The sequence below is a fragment of the Ictidomys tridecemlineatus genome, chromosome 5 (assembly GCF_052094955.1).
Source record: "Ictidomys tridecemlineatus isolate mIctTri1 chromosome 5, mIctTri1.hap1, whole genome shotgun sequence".
NCBI classification, from domain to species: domain Eukaryota; kingdom Metazoa; phylum Chordata; class Mammalia; order Rodentia; family Sciuridae; genus Ictidomys; species Ictidomys tridecemlineatus.
The window spans coordinates 47,813,981-47,824,857 of record NC_135481.1 but is presented as its reverse complement, the minus strand read 5'-3'; the positions used below and the strand labels follow the sequence as shown (position 1 = coordinate 47,824,857).

Genomic DNA, 10,877 nt, shown 5'->3' with positions numbered 1-10,877 from the left:
AGTGTTTTGCAGATTTACTCCCAGAAGAGAAAAATAAATCAAAGGCAGGACAGGGAGCGGTTTGAATTACTGGCTGCCAAAAACCAAACCAAAACAAAACAAACTGCTGAACTCACCAAACCATTCCTTTCTTCCTCTCAAAACTCCCAGGCTTCCTTTTTATTATAATTATGTTTTTCTCCCACATGTGTTTTTGTTTTTGAACACTTTTTAAAATCTAATTTGTTATGTACGGCAGCAGAATGTATTACAATTCACATTACACTGACAGAGCACATTTTTTCACATCTCTAGTTGTGCAAAAGGAGAGTCACACCATTCATGTCTTCATATATGTACTTAGGGTAATGATGTCCATCTCATTCTACCATCTTTCCTAACGCCAGGCCCTCTTCCTTCCTCTCCCTCCCCATTGCTCTATCTAGAGTTTGTCTAATCCACCCATGCTCACCCCCCACAACCCCATTATGAATCAGCATCCTTATATCAGAGAAAACATTTGGCATTTGGTTTAATTGGATTGGCTAACTTCACTTAGCATTATATTCTCCAACTCCATCCATTTATCTGCAAATGCCATGATTTTATTCTCTTTTAATGCTGAGTTATATTCCATTGTGTATATATATCACATTTTCATTATTCATTCATCAACTTAAGGGCGTCTAAGTTGGTTCCACAGTTTAGCTATTGTGAATTATGCTGCTATAAACATTGATATGGCTGTGTCCCTGTAGTATGCTGTTTTTAAGCCCTTTGGTATAGTCTGAGGAGAGGGATAGCTGGGTCAAATGGTGGCTCCATTCCCAGATTTCCAAGGAATCTCCATACTGCTTTCCATATTGGCTGCACTAATTTGCAGTCCCACCAGCAATGTATGAGTGTGCCTTTTCCTCACATCCTCGTCAACACTTACTGTTGTTTGGCTTCATAATAGCTACCATTCTGACTGGAGTGAGATGATATCTTAAAGTAGTTTTGATTTGCATTTCTCTAATTGCTAGAGATGATGAACATTTTTTCATATATTTGTTGATTGATGGTACATCCTCTTCTGAGAAGTGTCTGTTCAGTTCCTTGGCCCATTTATTGATTGGGTTATTTGTTTTTTTGGTGTTAAGCTTTTTTAGTTCTTTGTATATCCTAAAGATTAGTGCTCCATCTGATGTGCTTGTGGTAGAGATTTACTCCCATTCTGTAGGCTCTCTATTCACCTCACTGATTATTTCTTTTGCTGAGAAGAAGCTTTTTAATTTGAATCCATCCCATTTATTGAATCTTGGTTTTAATTCTTGTGCTATATGAGTCTTATTAAGGAAATTGGGGCCTAATCTGACATGATGGAGATTTGGGCCTACTTTTTCTTCCATTAGGCACAAGGTCTCTGGTTTAATTCCTAGGTCCTTGATCTACTTTGAGTTGAGTTTTAGGCATGATGAGAGACAGGGGTTTAATTTCATTTTGTTACATGTGGATTTACAGTTTTCCCAGCAACATTTGTTGAAGAGGCTATGTTTTCTTCAATGTATGTTTTTGGCATCTTTTTCTAATATGAGATAACTGTAATTATGTGAGTTTGTCTCTGTGTCCTCTATTCTGTACCATTGGTCTATAGGTCATTTTAGTGCCAATACCATGTTGTTTTTATTACTGTTGCTCTGTAGTATAGTTTAAGGTCTGGAATAGTGATGCCACCAGTATCACTCTTCTTGCTAAGGACTACTTTGGCTATTCTTAGTCTCTTATTTTTCCAGATGAATTTCATGATTAACTTTTCTATTTCTATGAGGAATGACATTGAGATTTTGATTGGGATTGCATTGAATCTGTGTAGTGCTTTTGGTAGTATGGTCATTTTGGCAATATTAATTCTGCCTATCCAAGAACAAGGGAGATCTTTTCATCTTCTAAGGTCTTAAAGAAGACCTTTCTTTAGCATTCTGTAGTTTTCATTGTAGAAGTCTTTTACCTCTTTCATTAAGCTGATTCCCAAGTTTTTTTTTTTTTTTTTTTTGAGGCTATTGTAAATGGTGTAGTTTTCCTCATTTCCCTTTCAGAGGATTTGTCACTGATGTACAGAAATGCCTTTGACTTATGGGTGTTGATTTTATATCCTGCTACTGTGCTGAATTCATTTATATTTCTAGAAGTTTTCTGGAGGAATTTTTTGGCTCTTCTAGGTGTAGAATCATATCATTGGCAAATAGTGCTAATATGAATTCTTCTTTTCCTATCCATATCCCTTTAATTTCTTTCATCTGTCTAATTGCTCTGGCCAGTGTTTCAAGAACTATGTTAAATAGAAGTGGTGAAAAAGGGCATCCCTGTCTTGTTCAAGTTTTTAGAGGGAATGCTTTCAATTTTTCTCCATTTAAAATGATGTTGGCTTGAGGGCTTGGCACAGATAGCTTTTATGATGTTGAGATGTGTTCCTATTGTCCCTAGTTTTTCTAGTGTTTTGAACATGAAGGGGTGCTGTATTTTGACAAATGCTTTTTCTGCATCTATTGAAATGATCATATAATTATTATCTTTGAGACTATTGATTTGATGAACTACATTTATTTGATTTCCATATGTTGAAACAACCTTGCATCTCTGGGATGAACCCCACTTGATTGCGGTGCACTATCTTTTTGATATGTTTTTGTATTCAGTTTACCATAATTTTATTGAGAATTTTTGCATCTATATTCATTAGAGATATTGGTCTGAAGTTTTCTTTCTTTGATGTGTCTTTGCCTAATTTTGGAATCAGGGTGATACTGGCCTCATAGAATAAGTTTAGAAGTGCTCCCTCTTTTTCTTTTTTCTTTTTTAAGAGAGAGAGAGGAGAGAGGAGAGAGGAGAGAGGGGGGAGAGAGAGAGAGAGAGAGAGAGAGAGAGAGAGAGAGAGAATTTTTTTAATATTTATTTTTTAGTTTTCAGCAGACACAACATCTTTGTTTGTATGTGGTGCTGAGGATCAAACCCGGGCAGCATGCATGCCAGGTGAGAGCGCTACTGCTTGAGCCACATCCCCAGCCTGCTCCCTCTTTTTCTATTTCATGAAATAATTTGAGGAGTATTGGTATTAGTTCTTCTTTAAAGATCTTGTAGAACTCAGTTGTGTATCTACGGTTCTGGGCTTTTCTTTGTTGGTAGGCTTCTGGTGACACCTTCTATTTCATCGTTTGAAATTAATCTGTTTAAATTGTGTATATCATTCTGATTCAATTTGGGCAAGTCTTATGACTATAGAAACTTTTCAATGCCTTCAATATATTTTATTGGAGTACAAGTTTTCAAAATAGTTTCTAATTATCTTCTATATATCTGAAGTGTCTGTTGTGATACTTCCTTTTTCATCACATATGTTAGTAATTTGAATTTTCTCTCTCCTTCTCTTTGTTACCATGGCTAAGGGTTTGTCAATTTTATTTATTTTTTCAAAGAACCAATTTTTTGTTTTGTCCATTTTCTCAATTGTTTCTTTTGTTTCAATTTTATTGATTTCAGCTCTGATTTTAATTATTTCCTGTCTTCTACTAATTTGGGGGTTGTTTTTTTTTCTTTTTCTATGGCTTTAAGATGTAATGTTAGGTCATTTATTTGTTGACTTTTTCTTCTTTTAAGGGATGAACTCCATGTAATGAACTTTCCTCTTAGTATTTCCTTCATAGAATCCCAGAAATTTTGATATGTCGTATCAGTGTTCTCATTTACCTCTAAGAATTTTTCGAATCTCCTCCTTGATGCTGCAGAATTCCTTTTTATAATTTTCTTCCCCTTCAAAGTCTACCTTTATGTGTGTGTATGTGTGTGTGTGTGTGTGTGTGTGTGTATGTGTGTAATTGCAGGAACTTTCAATCATGTAGAACTAGAGAAAATAGTATAATTAAACCTCAAGTTCCCATCACATGCAATTTCAACAATAATCAGTATTTTGCCCATCTTGTTTCTTCTTTCCTTACTTTATTATTTTTATAATTTATTACTGGAATATTTTAAAGCTAGGTGGGAATTTATTTTTAATGAATCCTCTGCCTCCCTAGTGTTAAAGCTGAAGGCTGAGCAGAGGAAATTTGGCTTGGTGATTTCAGCTCCCTCCCTTGGTTGCTAGCTCATGGTTAGAATCATGGGCAAGTGCTAATTCATAACCTGATATTCTTTTGTCCTAATGAATACCGTTGACTTTCCTCTTTATTGTAGACACTGTGTTTGACACTGAGGACAAGAAGAAAAACAGGATAAGAAACTAAGTTCACTGGGAGAGATGGAGGGGTGGGGTAAAAGGGTAACACTGAAAATTTGGCCCAATTATTTCCATAGGTGATCAGGAGTGTTAACTTTCCATGTAGAACTCCTTCTGTGTGCTTTGTTAATCTAGAGCCATGTAATATTGACAAGGTCACAAAATGAATTTCTTCCTATAAGCTTTTGTAAGTAGTGTCAGATGGAACTATTGGGAATTGAACCTTGGGTGCTTTACCTTTACCACTGAGTTACAATTCCAAGCCCTTTTTATTTTTTATCTTGAGACAGGGTCTTGCTAAGTTGTTTAGGGCCTTACTAAATTGCTGATGTTGGCCTTAAGCTTGAGATCCTCTGCCTCAGCCTTTGAGCAGTTGGGATTAACAGATGTCTGCCAATACACCAACCCCCAGCTAAAACAATATTCTAATCAAATAACTACAAATTTTGTTTATCATTTCATTCAGTTTTTTTGAAGGGTAATACAGAACTATCTTTATTTAAAAATACATTTAAAAAACCCCCAAAACAAATATTAGTACCTAGCACTTAGGTACTAATAACAAATTGGTTACATAAGGCCTCTCAAGAACTGGATTCTCCATCTGAGATGACACAGGCCAAAGCTTCCCAAATAACTGCTTCAAATGTGTCAAATTCACACTTGTCCAGTTTTATATAATTAATTTTTATATGGTGGAACTTGAGTTAACAGCCTCATGGAACTATCTGCTTTTTGACTAAAAAGTTCTAGAAATCTTGTTCCAAAAGTTGTCTAAGAAGTGTTAACTCAAAAGACTATATCCAAGTGTGTGCCTTAAAGAGTCAATAGTCTGAAGTATCTAGGGGTTTTCTTTTCTCTGAGGCTCTGAGATTGTCCTTCTTTATAAAAGACAAAAATTCTGGCCTGTAGTTCATAGCAACACTTTCATAGAAACTTAGAGAAACCCAAAAACTACCTGTAGGTGATGGAGCCTTAAAATGACTGTGGTTAACTTATTTCTGATAATTTTCAAATGTGAAAGGTTATGAGAAGTTCATAATAAAACAATGCAACTTTTGCCAGGTGACAAGGCTCACATCTGTAATCCCAGCAGCTCAGGAAGCTGAGGCAGAAGGACTGCAAGTTCAAAGCCAGCCTTAGCAACTTACAGAAACCCTAGGTAACTTAGTAAGACCCTGTCTCAAAACAAAAACATGAAAAGTGCTGGGAATATTGCTCAGTGACTAAGAACCTCTGGGTTCAATCCCCAGTACCAAAATAAATAAATAAATAAATAATGCAACTTTTTAAGAAATTTCTTTCTTTGGCATACAAAATTAAATAAGCCATTTCAAAAGATTTTTAGACAAAAATATCTCTAAAGATAATTAAGCATATTGTAAAAAAGACAGCAAATATTACTTCACTCTATTAAGTAATTAAAATATTATTAAAATAGATGAACATGACTTTTACAGAGGATTCACCCAGAATGTCAGCAAGGTGGCATCTTTCCAAGTCTACACCTTGAGAAGCAGAAAGCTTCTTGGCAACAGGGGATCATAGTTTTGATGACTAGGCTCATAGCTTTCTCCTTTCTCTCCTGCATTATCAGATGAAATCTCTGGGAGTTTCTTTGTAGGTTTTATTGGTTCTGGAAGTTCCTGTCACACTAGAGTGGGCTGGTTGTGGTCTATTTTATTATTCATATATTATTAAGCACAACTCCTCCAATACTATAGAAATTGCCAAATTTACTCATGTAGAAAAAAATAAGACATGATGCAATAACATCTGTAGAGAGTAGTCCATTAGATGGACCAGGACTATGCAAGGCCTAAACAGGTAAAAACCCAGCACAGAGGAGCTGCAGTGATTAGAGGGGAGAATAAAAAAAAAAGATTAAAAGGATGAAAGCATTGGCAGAGGGTAGAAGACTTGGGTTCTATGGAACGGGAGCAGGTTTGTGTGAATTTATTTTACAAATGTGAATTGTAATGATTGATTGATTGATTTTTGGTACTCAAGATTGAACCCAGGGTTCTTGATCACTGAGCAACATCCCTAGCCTTTTTATTTTGAGACAGGGCCTTCCTAACTGAGGCTGGCTTTGAACTTGCAATCCTCCTGTCTCAGCCTCCCAAGCTACTGGGACTGTTATGCACCTGTTATGATTTTTTTTTTTTTGGTATGGGGGATTGAACCACCCAGTGGTGCTTAAACACTGAGCCACAACCCCAGCCCTTTTTTGTTTTATTTAGAGACAGGGGTCTTGCTGAATTGCTTAGGACCTCACTAAATTGCTAAGGCTTTCTTTGAACTCATGATCCTGCTGCCTCAACCTCCCAAACTGCTGGGATTATAGGTAGGCATGCACCACCACACCTGGATTGTTATGATTCTTAATAACTGAAAATTCCACTTTATATATTCAAGATTGCTTTTGGCATCAATGGAAACCAGTTGTTCCATGAGGAAATGACTGCAACTGAAAACAGTTAACTACACAGATGATATAACAGAAGGAACAATGGATAGGAGTCAGCAAATCAGGGGCCTATTCTTGTCCCTGCCACCTACCACCTAGGGGATCTTGGGCAAGTCACTAAACATCTTGAGGCCTCAATTTTACTATAAAATGGGATGTCTTCTTACCTGGTAGAGAAGTTGTGAGAGCCATGTGAGATCACTTATGTACAATGTACTCAAATGTAAAGTCATCTATCAGGTCCCCAGAAATAGCACCTTTGTATGAATGAGAAGAAAATTCTCTTCTGCTGGGTGAAGTCAACTCTGTGCCAGTTTGCCTAGTTTGCTTAGCAGAGTACTGATGAGGTTACAGTCTCTTACTTCCTCTTTGCTGGTCACCCCTGAGTAGGGCATAACCAGCAGAACTGTTTCTATAAGAAGAATTCTACTACATAATCTTACAAGCACTTACTACCAGGACATCTGCTGAATATTTTCAATAGGCCAGGTCCCTTTGTGTGGTGGGTCAGGGAAAGTGACATTATGCTCTGCACACAATTGAGCACTCTAAGAATCTGATGAAGGACAGTGTTTAGATGTTGGATCATCCCAGGTAACGTGCCAGTCTCTAAAAAAAAAAGCCCCTTCTTCCTGGACTTTTGTGTATCTAGTGGGCATGTGAATGAAAAAAAAACCCTGGAAAGGAAGATAACAGCTTATTTGAGACCTGCACCAGACTTAGAATCCTTATAAAAACATTGTTCAGGGGGCTGGGGTTTTGGCTCAGTGGTGGAATGCTTGCCTAGCATGTGTGTGGTTTCAATTCTCAGCACCACATGTAAATAAGTGAAAATAAATGTCCATCAACATCTTTAAAAAAAAGGATATTCAGCATTTCCTCCTTTTCCTGTTTCCATGTCTCCTATGCTAAGAGACTTCTCATAGTTACAGGACCTCTAGTCTAAGGCCAAGGTAGATTCTTACAGCTGGTCAATTATTGGGCAGGAGCAACCCAACACCTAATCAGGATGTCTGCCATATCTCCCTCCCTCCCTCCCTCCCTCCCTCCCTCCCTCCCTCCCTCCCTCCCTCCCTCCCTTCCTTCCTTCCTTCCTTCCTTCCTTCCATATATTTTTACCTAACTAGAAGCCAAGAATTTTGTCATCAGAACTGCCATTACTTATCTGAGACATCAACCTCTTTAAGCTAGTTTATTTGTAAAACAGAGAGTCTATATGAGTCTTGCTTCCTTCTCTGATAGTCTATGATATTAACAGACTCTTGTAGGAGACGCAGTGAGCAATATTGGTAGCAATCTTTAGTGTGGTGTTGGTTCTTAGTCTGTAGCTATTGTTCCTTAGTCCTTAGCTATTTCTAAACAGGAAAATGGTATTGATTGTGTGGGCAATTATCATATGTTGGTAATTGCTGTGAAATAGCAGGAACAACAACAATAGCTAACACATTTAGCCTGCAGCATCTTATGTAATATTTACAATAGCCCTATGACGTAAGTGCCACTACTATCCAAATTTAGAAGATGAGAAAGCCGTTGCCTAGAAAAAAAAAACAAGAATAATTTCTTTCTTCATATTCAATTAAAGGTTGGTTTCCAATGATCTCTAGAAGTAACCAGAACACTCCAGTAATAAAGAAGGAAGTGAAGCCCAGATTGCTGCTGGGCTCAGCAGAGGATTCTCCATTTCCCCTTCTGTTGCAAAGAGAACTCTCCAGAGTGAATGAGCAGAATGAACACAAAAGAGGAACAGCACAAGCAAACTGTGATGGTGAAACGCCACGAATTCCTCACTCAAGCAGGTAGTCAAGATTGCTGGGCTATGGTTGTGGCTCAGTGGTAGAGTGCTTGCCTAGCACATATGAGTCACCAAATTAGATCCTCAGCACCACATAACAATAAATAAAATAAAGGCATTATGTCCAGCTACAATTAAAAAATATTTTTAAAATAAAGATTGCTTACTTGTTCTAAATTATACACATTGGCACTGCAGAAAGTCAGCTGAATAGGTCATGTGGATTACACGAGTGTTTTTCAAACTACCATTTGAAAGCTCCTGTCTGAGTGACTAAAGAAAACATCCTCCCAAGAGGGCTTATTTATGCCTAGAGAGGTTTTTTATAGTGCTTTATTAATCTCCAGCATGCATTTAACAATATTATATCATGATGTCAACATTTGCTAAAGAAGAGAATCTTAGCAACCACAGCATAACCTTCCTGGTTTTATTCACCCAGCCTGTAAGGGATTGATAATGATAGTGGTGCTTTGGATTATCTCTTATCTAGGGCTAAATAATTAGCTTTGTAATATCTAGGTGTTGTTATGGGCATGTGGCTATTGGTTGGAGGATGGAAAGAGGAGTGGAGTGGAGGGCTGGGTAAAGGCATAGGCAAAGAAAAGTATGTGAGGGGCTGGGGATGTGGCTCAAGCGGTAGCGCACTCGCCTGGCATGCGTGCGGCCTGGGTTCGATCCTCAGCACCACATACCAACAAAGATGTTGTGTCCGCCAAGAACTAAAAAAAAATTAATATTTGGGGCTGGGGATGTGGCTCAAGCGGTAGCGCACTCGCCTGGCATGCGTGCGGCCCAGGTTCGATCCTCAGCACCACATACCAACAAAGATGTTGTGTCCGCCGAGAACTGAAAAATAAATATTAAAAATTCTCTCTCTCCTCTCTCTCTCTCCTCTCTCACTCTCTCTTAAAAAAAAAAAAAAAAGTATGTGAACGTTTGCAATTGACTCAAATAGTCTAGATCTTCAAATCAAGTCATGATACCATGTAAAATGTGAAAAATAAAATAACTATGTTGGACAGTTAACCCGAATAAAGGACAAAGATCTTGACATTTCAGAAATGATAGGGAAGGGTTTAAGGAAATACAGTGTGTGTGTGGGGGGAGAACATAATTTAAAAGACAACTAGTTTCGAAATTCATGCACAAGACCAGACTGCTATAAACCACAGATGAATGGGTGTATCTCAGGAGTGGAATGATGGATTGATAAAGTAAAACTGTCTGTAATTTTTCAGGTTGGAGACATTTCCTGTCCTGGAAGTCTGGAACTGAATTATTGTCCAAATAGCCTTACTTCAAAGTATTTGTGGGAGTAGAAAGCCAAATTGCTTGAGTGTAATTGTTCAGTGTTGATTGGGGGAGAGGTAAGAGGAGTGGCTTAGGAAGTCATTCTGTGTTTAAGATCATAGGAACCATAGGGTCAGTCATTTTTATGCAGACTAGCATCCGCTGGTTACCAAGAAGAAAACCCTGGAAGGGAAGAATTTGGGGAACTGGAAGATACAAGAACCTCTGAAGCTACTTAGGAGTGTAGGTAGGTCATGGTATTGGGTACCCTTCTCAGGGAACAACCTGAGAAGTTCTATTTTTTTTTTAATTAAAAAATTTTTGAAAACATTTTTATCTCTATAGAAAAGTTGCAATAATAAAACAAGGGACTTCTCACTGCTCTTTATTCAGAAAAATTATTTAAAATTATTTTTCTCAAGTTTATTTTATCATTTTCTTTTTTCCCTATAAGCATGCACTTAACACATGCACATGTTAATATTTCAGTGTGTATTTACTAATAGCATGGATATTCTCTTAAATAATCTGAATTTACTTTTAAAGTTTATTGTATAAAACACTGACATAATAACATCATCAGCTTCTCCACAAACTATATTCTAATTTTATCAACTGTCTCAATAATGTTCTTCATAGCATTTTATTTCATTTTTTCTTGTAGAGAAGGACTCTCTTTGATAGGATGTGATACTCACCTAGCAAGACAAAGATATACTTCCTTGCCTCAGCTCTCATTAAGATCTTCATTAGTTAAGAAAGCCCCAGCAGATCAATTGTTCAGTTTTCTTTTTTTTTCTTTTTTTTCTTTTTTTATTGGTTGTTCAAAACATTACAAAGCTCTTGACATATCATATTTCATACATTAGATTCAAGTTGGTTATGAACTCCCAATTTTACCCCAAATACAGATTGCAGAATCACATCGGTTACACATCCACAATTTTACATAATGCCCTCTTAGTAACTGTTGTATTCTGCTACCTTTCCTATCCTCTACTGTCCCCCCTCCCCTCCCCTCCCATCTTCTCTCTCTACCCCATCTACTGTAATTCATTTCTCTCCTTGTTTATTTTTCTGTTCCC

The 10,877-nt window shown here is 37.3% G+C and overlaps 1 protein-coding gene across 2 annotated transcripts in view; it reads left to right on the top strand.

Moving 5' to 3' along the window:
* The first annotated feature begins 9,417 nt into the window (after positions 1-9,417).
* The window catches only part of Rnase10 (ribonuclease A family member 10 (inactive)), a 101,907-nt gene continuing 100,447 nt past the window's right edge, over positions 9,418-10,877 (top strand). For both annotated transcript variants that reach the window (XM_078049900.1, XM_078049899.1), the window contains exon 1: positions 9,418-10,039. The gene's annotated coding sequence lies outside the window, so the exon portion shown is untranslated. The remainder of the gene's footprint in view (positions 10,040-10,877) is intronic.